A 14,758-nucleotide genomic window follows, 5' to 3' on the forward strand; every position below is an offset into this window, starting at 1 on the left:
AGAAGAGCAATGGGGAAGCAAGGAGCACTTAAGAACAAGGTGGCTGCTCAGCTTCCTTCACACTGAAACACTCGTGGGAGCAGTCACGCCTTTTGGAATAAGAGAAAAAATTTTAAGTATCTCTTTTTTAATCCCAACATTCTGCATCTGGGGCATTTTCTCAGAGTGTATTAAGGGTTAACCAAAGAGCATTTAATACAGATTACTCTGTGAATATTAGGATCTTGATGGTTTGTACTGTCAGCTTTGGAAGCTGGCTGTTGGGTCAGGCCACGAGGATTGATGAAAACTGAGATAATTGAACAGATGTACAAAGCACTTTAGGTTTTCTTCCCTGTCACTAGGACCAAGTGGCCTTTCTGTGTACAGCACAACCTCCAGGTATGCAAAATCAACATATGGGATGATTGAAAAAAAACCCCAACACAGAAAACAAAAACATAGTGGCTTTTTATCTAGAAATCTACTTGGAAATTAGGCTTGAACTATCATAAAAGCATTCTAACCAAAGAGCATTTGGTCACTGGTGATTATCAGCAGAAGAGACAGATTAGTATTGTTAAGACAACATCTAATAAAATGAAATAATCATGGACTGCAAAAGACATTCATCCCCAAGCACTGTCACGTTTTAGCATCTTGCTGAGTTTGTACACTTGTAGGATATGGGCTATATTAGAGCAGCGTGTGGAGCCAGTACCACATCAGGCCTCACAACGTGAAGCTAGACATCCACTTCTTGGCAATTCCAGTAAAGATTCTCACAAAAGATTCATTTAGTCCTGGACACGTCTTCAGATCCATGCCCACCTTCTTCCCAAAGAAGCTGAACTCATGTGAAACAAACTAGACTACAGCTTGTCTCACTGCTCTGTAAGGGTTCCCTCCCTGGTACACACTCCTGACTGGATGTTTGGCTACAGGGAAGGATCCAATGAAGCTGTATCTCTAAAGAAGTGCAGAAAGTACAGACTCCACATTGCTCATTCTGAATGGAAAATGCATTTTCCATGCATTCAATGGTTAATGGGGCTGGTATTTAGCTTACATGAACCACTCAAGATATTTTGCACTACATCTATAAAAGCAATGAAAGAGCTCTTCTATGAAACACAAACAGTTTCAAACATAGCTATCTCTGTACCTGTCACTTCACAAAGGCATCTCTGGCTATTGCTATGGATACTAACAGAGAAGCAAGAGAACATCTTGTCACCTTCATCTGGAAACTCAGACCTACTGCACTAAAATTAGCACACTGAGGGTATTTCATTTACACCTTTAAAAATACACAAGACACTTCTTTGTAGAGACATTTGAAGGTTTTGGAACACACAAGGCATAAGACTATCACACTTTTCTCAAAATACTTTTAATAAACTTTACATGTGAGGTAACTCTAAAAGGCTGACAGTAGAGCTTATATGGGAATTGACTGGCACAGACTGACCATGCCCAGGCATGCTCCCCCACTCAAGAAATCACTTTTGATTACAGAGTGGAAGGGAACAGAATCATCGTGGCTGTGGAGTTTCACAACTAAATTAATCACAGAATGTACACAAGGACCAATTTTACCAAGAAAGCTGCTAATTCTTTTACTCCGCTAAGAGTGGTAATCCATTTTTAGCAGCTGCTTCTTTAACAGGTGTTTCTCTCTCATCCTTCACTTTCCACAACAGGATATTCACCTTTTCATTCTTTTCCACTATGTTGCCTCTTGACTTTTTGTTACTCTTTTGGCTATTTGACCCAAAACTGAAACAAGTTGTCCTGTAGCAGTTGTTTGTCTCATCCTTAAGGGCTGCACAGCTTACAGTGAGACATGAGCAGCACTTAATGATACCTTCGCTGTGAACAGGGTTCGTTTTCCTCAGCTTTCAAAAATGCCTGCCCACACCTCTTCCAGTGTGACCTGGGAAAGGAACAAGTTAAAGTTTAACTTCTGTTTAATTGCATACTTTTTCTAGTGGTTACTTGACAGCAGAATCTAGTGCTGTGCAGGTCATTTGTATGGGGTCCAAAGTCAGCAGTTTGTATTTCTGAATCAAGATTTGAAAGGTTACATAAGCACATTTATCTTTGTGGGCTTTATTTTGGAAGGGGAGAAAAGTAAGTGTGCAGCTACAAAGGAGCAAAGCAGATGACCTGGAAGGCAGAGAACAGACCAGAAACATACTTCAAGTATTGTGTTATGTAATACAACATACAAATGCTCTCTCGTGGGCATTTCATCTATGCATGCAGGAGTTTTATGGCTTGATTTCCTTGTCATGCCTGCTCTTAGCCAGAAAAATTCATCATCCCCTTTTCCCAATCACAGCAGGTCTAGGACCTCTTTGCTTTGTGCAAGTGCAGGAGATGCAGCTCATTTTGAAGCAGAAGTTCCTTAGTTCTAGATGTGTGCATTGCGGTCCTATTTCAATGCTTACTGACAGGACTCCAACACACAACACAGGGCACACAAAATCAGCAGGGTCTTTTTACTGCAGTGGGAATAAAGCAACCTGAACAACTGACAAGTTAATGCCAAGTAAGGATATAGACATGAACATCTGTGTTAACTCTTCTCAAAGCAGGCAGACAGCAGAATTCACATTCATTGGCCAGTTAGCTTCAGTGAGAACAGCATCACTTGAAAGCAGAACGTGCATTTGAAAATAGCTACCATAAACCTTCTCTACCTCATTCCTCTGTAAACAAACATTAAGAACCTGACACATATCCATGGCAACTTGCTGAGGAAATGAGAATTCAACATAACCTTTTAAAAATGATGCCAGCTCTTTTACGAAGAATTCACTGAAAGAACTATAAACCCTGTAGGGTGACACCATAATAATAAATTTAAATGTCTGTGCAGACCTAACTTAAAACCTGCAGGAAGAAGCCCACAGGGATTTCAACCTGATGCTACCAGCCTTGGAAAAAGTATTTCATTGCCCTAAAGACCCCCCACACCCTCTCACTCTTCAACACTGGTGGTCTGTTGAACCAGAATGACATCATACAGCATTGCCCTCAGCCTCTAAAGGAACTTAAATTAAAAAAAAAATCCTTTGGCTGTATTGCTATATCAATGCTCCAAGGCAAACCAGCTTATATCAATGCAGCCTCCATGCTTATAAAATAACAGGACTGGGATTCCAGTAAAATTTGAATTCTGCAATCTTTCTGTATCCTTATAAACCATGAATGAAGTAAAAAACTACAGTATACATTTGAAGTCTTTGAGAAAGGAGCTGTCTTCAACAACAGCAGGGAACCAAAAAGGAAAGGAAGAAAAAAAAATTGTATTTTCCATATATTAAAAACTAAGGAAATTACCACAAGATTAGATATTTTTAACCTATCAGAATTTTAAATTATTGTTCTTTAACCTGAGGATACTGTAGCAGAAGAATTCAAACACAACTTAGGATTTCATGAATGAAAACCTTGGGCTTATAAACTAACTTTAATGTGGGAAGTCAGAGAGTTTTAACTCTGCAGCTACAGACAAAAATTAATCCCTGCAGCATTACATTCTGTGTGTGGAAAACAGGGCCAGGAATTAAACACTCCTTTCAGCAAATCATAATTCAACAATATGTCTAAGATTAAGATACTGACAGTTCTGTTTCCCATGCCCCAGCTCCTGCTATCAGAGTACACTGCCTCTTATTCATGCATTTTAATTGCCAGATTTAGAAAAAAAAAAAAAGGCATGCAAGATAAAGGCTGCTATCTGCTAATGAGGATATTGTTTATTTTATATCTTAATTCTGACTCAGAGGAATGAGCTAAGCAGTCAGAAATCTTAGAATCTGATATCAAACTTACCGTGGAGTTTGAAGAATCTAATTTCTCCCTCATCCCCAAAGCAATTTTACATACAGCTAGGGAAGAAAGATGATTCTGGAAATTTGTAGCCATCAGTATACATTTGGTGTATCAACTGGAAGATATTTACAGATGTGAAATGGAAGTGAGTCAGAAGATTTATAAAAATATTTCCCCCTCTCCCCCAATGCAAGATTACTTTCTTTGAAGAGCAGGGAGTGGAAATGCAGGAGTATGGAGGTGTGATTTTGACAGCAAGACCCATTATCACAAAATGAGAAGGTGATTAACATGCATCCAGTGCTATTAACCACTTTGATACCTTTTTAATTTGAATGTCCCTGCTTTCTAGAAACCCTTCTACGATTTCCTAATACTCTAATGGTTAGAAAGCAGCTCAATAAATCAGCTAATCCTGCCTCTCAGGACTGAGGGAGAAAAACACAGTCTAGACTGAGTTAATCTGTGCCTTACAACACACTCTAAAAATGGCAATTCCACAGGTTTCCCAAGCAATCTGTTTCAGTGGGTCACAGTTCTTTTCTAGTGTCCATTTCCACTCTCTCTGTTGCAGTTTAAGCACATTACCAGTGGTTCTGTTGTCAGAGAGACTAAACTGAAAAATGCTCTCCGTGTTTGTACCTCACCTCTTCCTTCCCTCTGTAGTCTGCCATTCTGTAAGGGAAACACTTCTCAATCATTATTCTGTGAATAAAATAATTACATTTTCAAGACTTCATTCTCTACTTTCCTCTACACTGTCTTGTAATCAAGGGGTGAAATGCTTAAGCCTGGCATGAAGGACTATTATGTGCTTTGTAAAAACTCATCCTGCTTACATGTCACAGTACATCCAAGCTGTTTGCAGCAGCTGTGTTAACAGAATCATATCTGGCTTCTCAATTGCATCATCCCCAGCACTCTGCACAACACTCAATTCTACTCCTCCACGGTCTTCTTGTACAAAGATGATAAATGGAGGACCTTGAATCTTGTCCTCATCCAAAAGGCATGGTTTTCTCCCTTCCAGACTGCTTCTTCTCTGTCCTCAAGTCTCTCTGAACCCTATCCACATTTTCCAACACACTCACAGCAATTCCAAGCTTGATACCATCTGCTGCTAATACTGCACAGCCTTAACATTTCACTTAAGTCAAAATTAGTGGCAGAACCCTGCAGAGAGCATTCAGTCTCCATATCCTCTGGTCTGACAGTGATCCATGAAACTATTTAAGGTTTTTTACCAACTTTATGGTATTCAGAGAAACATCCTTGCTTATAATACATAAAAAGCCATTAGAATAACTAACTAAACTCAGAACACATTTGTTCCTCCCAAAAAAGACTGGATACCATGCCATAAAAGGAGATTTGACTGGTTGTGAATTTGGATTTGAGAAAATCCACACTTATGTTTATTTAACACTTTTTGTATTTATTACTTGAAAAACTTATCCAATAGCTCACATTTGTTGCAATATTTTTGCAAGTGGACTCCAGAACTCTTATGCTTCTTTTCTACCTGACCCACTTAGATACACGTGCTCAGCCTGGCTTGTCTCCCCACTTTAAGAATTTTATCTGTCTACATGGAAACTGATAATAATTCTGTGACCAGGAAGCAGGTAAACCTTAAATTATCCTTTAAGTTTCACCTGCTTTCCAAATTACCCCTTTTGTAAGTGTTCTTCATCATCTTCCTTATATAAGAAAAATTCCTATGCTTCTGTTTCTGGTGTCAGGTATAACTACAGCTTATCCTGTAATAAAGATATATCTGAAACAAGTATACTAAACATACAGTCTAGAATTTTTAAATGTTTTCCTGGGAAGAAAGTTCATTTGAACTTTTTCCAAAAAGGCTGCAACCAATTGATTGTTTAGAACATTTTCACCACTCAGGTCTTTTATTAGTTGTCTGCACCCTGATTTATAAAACCCAGCAGCATTTCACATTCAAGTTAACAACAGTCCAGTTTGGTAAACTGGGAAAACAAAGTCTTATGTTGCAAACATAAATGATCTCACTGACCACCAAACATCTCCTTGGTGCTAACTGAGGTCTCTTGCCTCCTGTCATACATCCCACCATGCCTTGAGCTCATTCTCTGTAGCCTCCAGCCAGGACCTTACAAGGACAAAGGATGACCACATCACTGGAGCACAGCTACTGCACACAGCAGCCACATCTACACCTAAAACTACTTGATATTGTAAATTATAGACAGCCTCTCAGCAAGCTGTCTGTACATGTCTGAATTTACTGGAAGGAGGTAATTGTGAGAAAAGAAGAATTTAAGCAGTGGAACAAAGCACCTGCCCTTCTCCATGTAATAGCCACAAGTGCTTGTTTTGGCCCACGGTTTATTACATGCCACATGCCATGGAAGGCTACCCAGAAACAGCTCACAGAAAAGATAACCACATCCAATTCACAGCTACCAAAATACTGACTTTATTTAAACTTTTCACTTGCTGCATTTCAGTTTTCTACTCCACTCCAGTCATTCTGCTCAAAGCTGTAATACAATGGGGAAAATTCGCAACACAAATATGAACACAAATTTCCAGAAAAGACAAACAAGATACCATAGAACATCCTCTTAATGGGGCTGACAGAAGGGCTGGTGTTATTTCTCGAAGAGTAAAATAGTACAACTGTTTTGAGCTATCATTCAGACCCATTATTATCAGTTAACTAAATGTTAACCTACTACATCTTTATACACTAAGGCACTGACCACCAAAGCCTTCCCTGAACCAGAGAGGGCAATGATGAGAGGAACAGTAGGTAAGAGAGAGCACTCAAAATGAAGCATTCGTCTCAGAGTCTCATAATCCTGTTATAATGGCTTCTGTTTGTGGGTTTTACAGTTTTAGCAGCCCTCAACTTGTAGGTTCTACATATACAGCATCCTAAGTTCTAAAATCAGCTAAGAACTCTAAACAGTATATTCAAATTGCCTTTGGGGGTTTGAGGATAAGATGCCAGTTTAAGAAAAAACAAAATCATGTTTGGCACAAGCAAACAGATGCAATTTCTCCTGCCTTGATAGTAAAAACAAAAATAGAAAATCTTATCTTTTTGGAAGTCAGTAACTTCTTTATTGTGTATGCAATTAGTAAAGCCATAAAAGAGGAGAAGTTAAAGAGCTTTGCAAAGTAACAAAAGCTAAGAGAAGCACAAGCCTTCCCTAATCCATTCAACATTACACATCAGTGATCAAAATCTATTAAAAAAAAAAAATTAAACCCCCTTTCAATTTCCCCAGAAAGCGGTTTGGTTTGTAAAATTCAACCATGTATAGGGAAATAACAAACCACCATGTGACCCTCTTATGGAAAGGCCATGAAAAAAAAAATTGTCTGGAGTTTGTGTTGGCCAGGCAAATCAATACAGTTAGTCATAACTCAATTTCACTACTTACAAAGCAAGTAATTGTTTTCCCACTAATGCCATCTCCATCATTTTTAACAGAGAACAAGTTGCCAAAGTACTCAGTTTGCAGCAGATCAAACTGGCTTTGCTTGACAGCAAAGAAAAGCAGTTTATTGATGTAACAGTTAAGCAGTAACACAAAAACCCCCCAGTTACAGCTCACAGTCATCCACAACTACTTTCTTCAGCTGTCATGTTGTATAAAAATTATTACACAATGACATTTTCAAAACCCTTAAAGCAAATCTTGTTTGTAAAGTTTCACTGTCGCAGAAAATACCTGATGCCTAATTCAGGCCCAGAAAGTGTACAGGACTATTCACGATCTTAGACGTCACTGCCACAGAAGTGAGTTCTAAACTATATTAATGATCTTACTTTTAGCTTTAATAATGGATTTTGGTTTTAATTGCATTATGTTTTTATAAAGCTATCAGCATGACATACATTTCACAGGACTTAACTTCAAAGGGTTAAGTTACTGAATTCTTGCAATGCCTACTGTAGTTTTTTATAGTAGTAAAGAAGCTATCAACAATAAGTGAGAACATATGTTTAAGACTAGGGTAAAGTTTATTCCAAAAGGCAAAAATTCCCTTCAGCTTTACATAATTATTTAGAACAGCATATGTATTAAAGAAAATATTTTAACTTGCAAATTCAAAGTATGTGGCATAGCACTCTGTAATTTTCTAAGCCTAAAACATCATAACCACAGCAATCTTTAATTACCTAGTTCTCAAAATCCCCTCTTCCTTCCTCCCACCCAAAGATATCTCCACATCACCCAGTTTTGATGCAACTTCAAGAACTGCTGCCCAAGAGGGGTGTTTCAATATAAAATACTTTTACCATTAGAAATGGATCTTATCAGCTGTATTGCTGAGCATAGCAACTACTTTCAGTAAACACAACAGGGAGAAAATTCCTAAGAAAGTCTTTTAAGTTCACATCAAGTCTAAAAGCATTTTCAGTCTAAGCTTGTAAGTATCAAGCACCCTCTAGGTCTTACAACAAGTAATAAGAAAGTGCAAAACTCAGAAGACCACAATTGAGGCTTTGCAAAAAATCTAACAAACCTGCTCCAAAATTCCCAGCTTTAATTCCAGCACTACCCTGAAGCACAAGTGTAATCTGAGCTGTACCATTCCACCCACATTCCAGGTAGAATGGATTTTGTATTTACAAAATGCGTCTTCTCAAATCTCACTGCCGATGCTCCATCCTGTCTATAAATACTTAATCACAAACACTTCACAAAAGGCAGCTCATCGGCAGATGAATCTTCTATAAGTTAAAAAAAAGAAAAATTATGTTACAAATAAACAAGGTATTGGAAAAGAAGCCTTAAAGAGAGATGTATTCAAAGAAGCAATTTCTTAAGTCAGTAACTTTAGAGCTAAAATATTTTTCAAGCATATTCATTGACCAGACATGTACAAGTCACAGGAAGATGATGCTGTACTTAAACTTCGAAGCCTGAAACAATTCTCCTCGAGACTCTCTCCAAACACGAAGTAAACAGTAGACAGGATGCTTTTAAAAAGCAAGGCGCAAGCCCAGTATTAGCTGTGGCAATAAACCTTAGTGCCTTTGAGACTGACTTCCTGGTTCAGCTCCAGCAGGCACATCTTATCACATGCAAGGATGGCAATGACACAGGGAAATACCAGGAAATCTAAAACGAGGCTGTTTACAGCCCCTGACCAACCCTGGTTACATAAAGAGGAAAGATAAGAATTAAAGCTCCAGGAGGGGGACATATTCTTGTCAACCCAGGAGTAACAAGTTTAATTTCTAAACACTCTAGCTCTGCACAAGAAAGGAGTACTGCTGAGCACACAAGCTTCACCCAGGAGCTTAAGTGTTTTCAGATGACAAGGCAAACATTTTCCCTTATTAAAGCCTATCTCCCTCCCATTTCATCTGCATGTGAAGTTCATTAACAAGGAAAGACTGCACAAGACGAAACCACAGTTTCCATCTGCTATTAGTTATGGTCATTTTTATTAATTTGTGTTACATAGCACAAGAGTTATGTTGTACTCTCGACAGCACAAGAATGTGTTTATCATGCTGTGTTTATCTGTTTCTACAAAAACAACAATGCTATACAAAAAGATACACAGCAAGACCCTTCTTCAGAAATTTGAACGCAGAAAGATGTTATTTCCAGTCATATGTTGACTGTACCAACCCATGAAAGCAAGTTTTTCATGTCTCCCATAGAGGATAAAGATGGGGGGGAAATAAGAACAGAGAGGACAAAAAGAATGTTTCTTTCACAGCTTCTATAAAGCTGCGCACCCTGTGAGCAGCACTCTGGGCTCTGCATCAATGAGAACACCCAGCATGGCACATTAACATGCCCCTAGGTTACCATACAGCTTCTCTCATTTGGGGCTGCAAGTGTTAAGCTGTCTCCATATCACAAGACCTCTGCTTTCCCACCTCAGCACTGAGGTTCTCCCCCCTCATAGGAATTGGCTCCAGATGCCCTTATTCTCATTTCCTTCCACACACTCCAAGAACATGCACCTTACAATCACTACAATCACTAATTCTTTCTCTGGAGCCTTTCAGATGTGTTTCTACTTAATTTTAAATGGCACTTTCCTGCCAATATCCCATACAGTTTCTTTCTCTGTCTCTCCTCAATGCCACCTTTACTAACCAGAAAACTATGCTCACAAGGTCTACACTACTCTACAACACCATTAGCAACCTTTACTCTTCTGTGATCCCTGGCTTTGCCCCATTCCATTTCCCAATACCACTTCTGCTGCTTTTCTTTCCCCACTCCCTTTACTTGAATGCTTCCACTTCCAGATCTCCTTCCAAGATCATCTGACACTGGTTCCCCTTCCCACAACTCCCTCAGACAGATTTATTTCTGTTAATATTGCATGCTGGAGAATCTCACACAGAGAAATTTAAGCTGCTATTTATAAGCATAAAGGTCAGCTTAAAAAAAACAAACAGGATTTTCCACCTTTATAAAACTTTATAAAACTGCTTCAGAAACAGCTCTGAGCTTCCCAACCAGACTCCTCTGTTATCCTAGTTTTCCTCAGCTAAGACGGACTATGCTCCTTGATGCCCAGAAAGTTTCTCAGATCTTCATTTCCAATCTTAGAATTATTACAGTTGGAAAAGATCTCTAAGATCATCTAGTCTGACCATTAAACAAACATCGGCCAAGTCCACCACTAAATCCCATCTGTAAGCATCACATCTGCGTGTTTTTTGAACACTTCTAGGGATGGTGACTCCATCACTTCCCTGGGCAGCCTGTTTCAATGCATGACCCATCTTTTTAATGAAGACATTTTTCCTAATATCCAATCTAAACCTCCTCTGGAGCAACCTGAGGCTGTTTCATTTTGTGCTATCACTTGATACATGGGAGAAGGAACCAACTCCCACCTGTCAAAAACCTCCTTTCAGGTGGTTGTAAAAAGCAGTAAGGTCCTCCTGGGCCTCCTTTTCTCCAGACTAAACAACCCCAGTTCCCTCAGCCATTTCTCATGTGACAGATACAATTCACACTTTTTTCATTACTGCAGGCCTCAAAAAATCGTAACTCAGATGGAAATTTCCTATGGCTGTTCTATTAATGTCATGACACATTTAACAACAGCATTAATGTATCACCTCAAGAAGAAAACCCCTTAAAAGGGTATGATACTGAAAGAAGGGTCTCCTTTTTACAGAAAAGCTAAAAAGTATTTTGTTTACAACTAAACACTGATCTGTTGATCATTATTTGCATTAAAAACTTCAGTGTCATACAAGCAGCAGTTACAAATTTGTACTGCTTTCCCATAACAGTCTCCCTGAAAGTGTGATTTAGAGGTTACAATCTACTCTTACCCCAAAGTTAAAGCAACCTTTTTTATTCTCTCTTTTCATATAAGAACATTTTCACACCTTCCCACAGTATTTAATTTTTGCTGCACTTCACACCAAAGCCCAGCCGACTCTGTAAAAAACCACGTACAGGAAATTACACTAAACTCAGAAACACCATATGGCTGCTGAACAAGAAAATAGCCATGATTACCAAACCAAATTCATGCCACTGATCACTTTAAACAGAGACAGATTTAGGCTTGCTAATTACCTGAGGTGCTTATTATGTATTTTGAAGTTTGAAAGTAATTCTACCCCTCTATCAAAGCCAGTAAATCAATCATCTTTGTTAAAGACTGAGAGAAAAAGTCAAGCTTACTGCCCAAATAAATCTATGGTCAACATATGAGAAACATTACTATGAAAGCCATTCAAAAAGCCTCCTCGTGGGAAAGGGTAACATTTCGAGAACTAAGTGTTTTCACATGTTGTTTTTACCTTTGTTCTTTCAAAGTTTTACTTTTCACCTCTTCTACGGCAAGATTTTTTTGGAGGCTACTAATCTGAATTCCATCTCTTTCTTCTCAAGGCCCCTTGGGACCTTCTTCTCAAGGCCCCAATTACTGTCCTTTGTTCCTGCTACAGTAATTCTCTGAGCAGTCAAAAACAGCTTCACATGGCATGCTCCAACAGAGCCAGGAATGTGTGATGGTAGTGTATTTGGAAAGAAGGAGTGAAAAAAAAATTGAAGTGAAGAGAAAAAAAAACCCTTTCTCAGCAATGTTGAGACTCTGCTAAGAAAGCTTCATCCTCAAGTTGTGTCTCCCCCTGCCCTGGAGAAGGCAAATCCATTGAAGCAAAGTTTTGGCTCTACAGAGAGGAAAGCCCAGCCACTGACACTGTCTTCTCCCAGGTGCCTTGAAGTCAAACAGACATCGCTGTGGCCTTATTTATCACTTCATATAACCGGCAAACAATCTTAACTTTGCTACAGTGAGCTCAAAAGCAGGCAAAAAAAAAATGGAAAAAGCCAATCAGTTTTATTCCCTACATATATACTGTGTCCCTCAAAAGGGGGAAAAGACCTCCTGAGTGACTGCACAAGGGGCCTAAGGCACTCTTCCATACTTGACACCACTCTAGTGTCAAGTCCCCACTTCAACATCCATCTGCTTCTAACCAACATACATATTTAAGCTTCTAATCTCAAAATAACTGTCCTCCAACTAGGCTATGATATTACTACCGGATATCACTCCCTTCATTCTAAAGGAGAAAACAAATCTTCCTGTGGAATCTGATTTTTCTTTCTATTTAATGACCACCAAAATATCCTACTCTACAATAATGATAAAGTTCAACCACTATATTCGGAAACAGAACATGAGTGTCAAAGGCTGTTTTGTTTCCTTACTTTAACATTTAAAGACAATTACTTAAGAAAAAAAGCCCCCACCTGGATATTTGCCTCTTTGTGTTTCAATTTACACAAGCATTCAGCAATCAGCACAGCAGTCCCCCAGTATTGGTTTCCAGGAGCTACTAAAAAAACTGAAGAAGCACAAGTAATTTATTTTATATTCAGAGAAAAACATAAATATATGTAAAATAAATACAATCTGTAAATGCTATATACATTCTAATACAGTGTGAAGGTTTGATTACAAGCTTAAATATCTGCCACAAGAGACTACAAATCACAGAATCTCCTGGGTTGGAAAAGAACCACAAGAATCATCCAGTCCAACACCTGCACGGGACAGCCCCAAGAATCACACCATGTGTCTGAGAGCATTGTCCAAACACTTGAACTCTGGCAGCCTTAGTGCCACGTCAACGTCTGAAATATTTATATTTTTCTAATGCACTTTTCCCTGGCCCCACCTTGGCTGTTTGACACTAGATCTCTTCCATGCCCATCCCTGCAGGCTGCTTGCTTCAGGCTCTTATTCATTTATTCAGTTAAGAAATCCCTCATTCCTTCCAGTCTCAATTCATCCCATCTGCTTCCTGCCACCTATTTTTGCCTGTAGTTCCACCAGTCAACACTCTTGAAGCTGAGCACTTTTATAAACTCACTGACAACACAGATGCCTTGTCCTAAATGTTTGTTACTATTTTACATGTTTATCCATGCCAGATATTCTATAACAAGCTACTTGCAAGTCTGATCAGAGAGTTTTTGTTCATTTAAATCACACACATGCTACAGACACACTTTGAGTAACTACAACTCTTCATCTCTTTCCTGAAAAGCTGGTTCTCATTTACATCCATGCAACGTGAACCATCAACCATACTGCAAAAATCTATTTTTCCATCTCCTCCAGAGGCTGAGAAAAAGAGATAGAGTATCATATTGCCTTACTCACAGAAAAGTTTTTCATTAAGCTTCTAGTATCCTCTCAATCTCTCCTAGGATGAGGATGTGAAGAACCAGCAGGTGAGCTGTCCCTGATGCAGGAACTAAGCCATTCCCAAAGTGGGGTACAGCGAGAGCTCCTGCACTGGCTGCAGGTGCCAGCTCCACAAAAGACATAGGAACTGGTTGCTCGCACTGAATCCAGAAATTGAAGAGGCTTCCACACCTCTCTGGACAGACCTCTGCCCTAATGGTCTCTCCAACACCTTCAGCGTTTTCCACCGCCACTGGAAGCAATGAGCAACCTTATCATAACATCTGTTGTACGACCAGAAGTCGGGAATAACCGTATCCTTATTTCCCAAGACAAAGCTCCCTTTCGAAACCACTGCCTGTATATCTGCTCTCAAGGAGTCTTTGCTCCTAACAAATAAAATAGGCAACTGCAAGAACCTTGTGTCTGAACAAAGGGCAGGACAGGAGCACACGAAAGGCTGATCACATTTCAGCCCGTAGCGAACGAAAAAAGTTAGGTGCTTGAACACCTTTAAATAAAGGGGAAAAAAAGGCCCCAGGTCCCAGTACAATAAATACAAAAGATTCAGAAGTGAAGAATTAATTCATTTTTACAAGATATTTTAAGGTAGGGCTCAGCCGACACCAGGGCACCGCCGCCCCCAACAGGGCTCTCTCCACGGCGGGGCCGCCGCTGTCCCGCGGGCGCGGCTCCCCGGGGTGCTACCCCTGGACCGGGGCTTCCTCCCCCGCTACACGAGCACGGGGCGGCCGCGGCCGCCGCCACCACCGCGGCCGCCACGGCCATCGCCACCACCTCCTCCACCTCCCCCGGCGCCGCCGGCCCGACCTGGTACCTCGGCGGCGCGGAAAGACCGCCCCGCGGGGTCGGCCCGCCCGCCCTGGCGGGCTCCTCTCACCTCGCGACCTGGCGGCTGCCGGCAGCGCGACCCCGGAGGCGGCGGCTGCCCGTGTTCGCGGGCCGGACGGCGGCAGGAAGCGAAAGGCGGCCGCAGCGTCCCCACCGTGGCGCAGTTACCATGGGACGGACGCCCTCTCCCGCTCCCTCCGGAAGTCACAGCCGGCGAGGCGGGGAAGGCGGGGCGGCTGGCATGGCATCTTGAGCGTGGCGCCCGGCCCGGCTCCTGCGGGCCGCCATCTTGAGCGTGGCGTGAAGACCCTCTCCGCCTCTAGCGGAGTGCCCGGCTCCTGCGGTAGTGGCTGCGATGAACTGAGCATGTCCAAATCTCCCCAAAGAGCCACAGCCT

The 14,758-nt window shown here is 40.7% G+C and overlaps 1 protein-coding gene across 1 annotated transcript in view; it reads right to left on the minus strand.

Moving 5' to 3' along the window:
• The window catches only part of DISP1 (dispatched RND transporter family member 1), an 87,476-nt gene extending 73,000 nt beyond the window's left edge, over positions 1 to 14,476 (minus strand). Inside the window, exon 1 of the mRNA XM_066568470.1 lies at positions 14,411 to 14,476. The gene's annotated coding sequence lies outside the window, so the exon portion shown is untranslated. The remainder of the gene's footprint in view (positions 1 to 14,410) is intronic.
• Positions 14,477 to 14,758: the final 282 nt, after the last annotated feature.

This window comes from Molothrus aeneus, chromosome 33 (genome assembly GCF_037042795.1).
Source record: "Molothrus aeneus isolate 106 chromosome 33, BPBGC_Maene_1.0, whole genome shotgun sequence".
NCBI lineage: Eukaryota > Metazoa > Chordata > Aves > Passeriformes > Icteridae > Molothrus > Molothrus aeneus.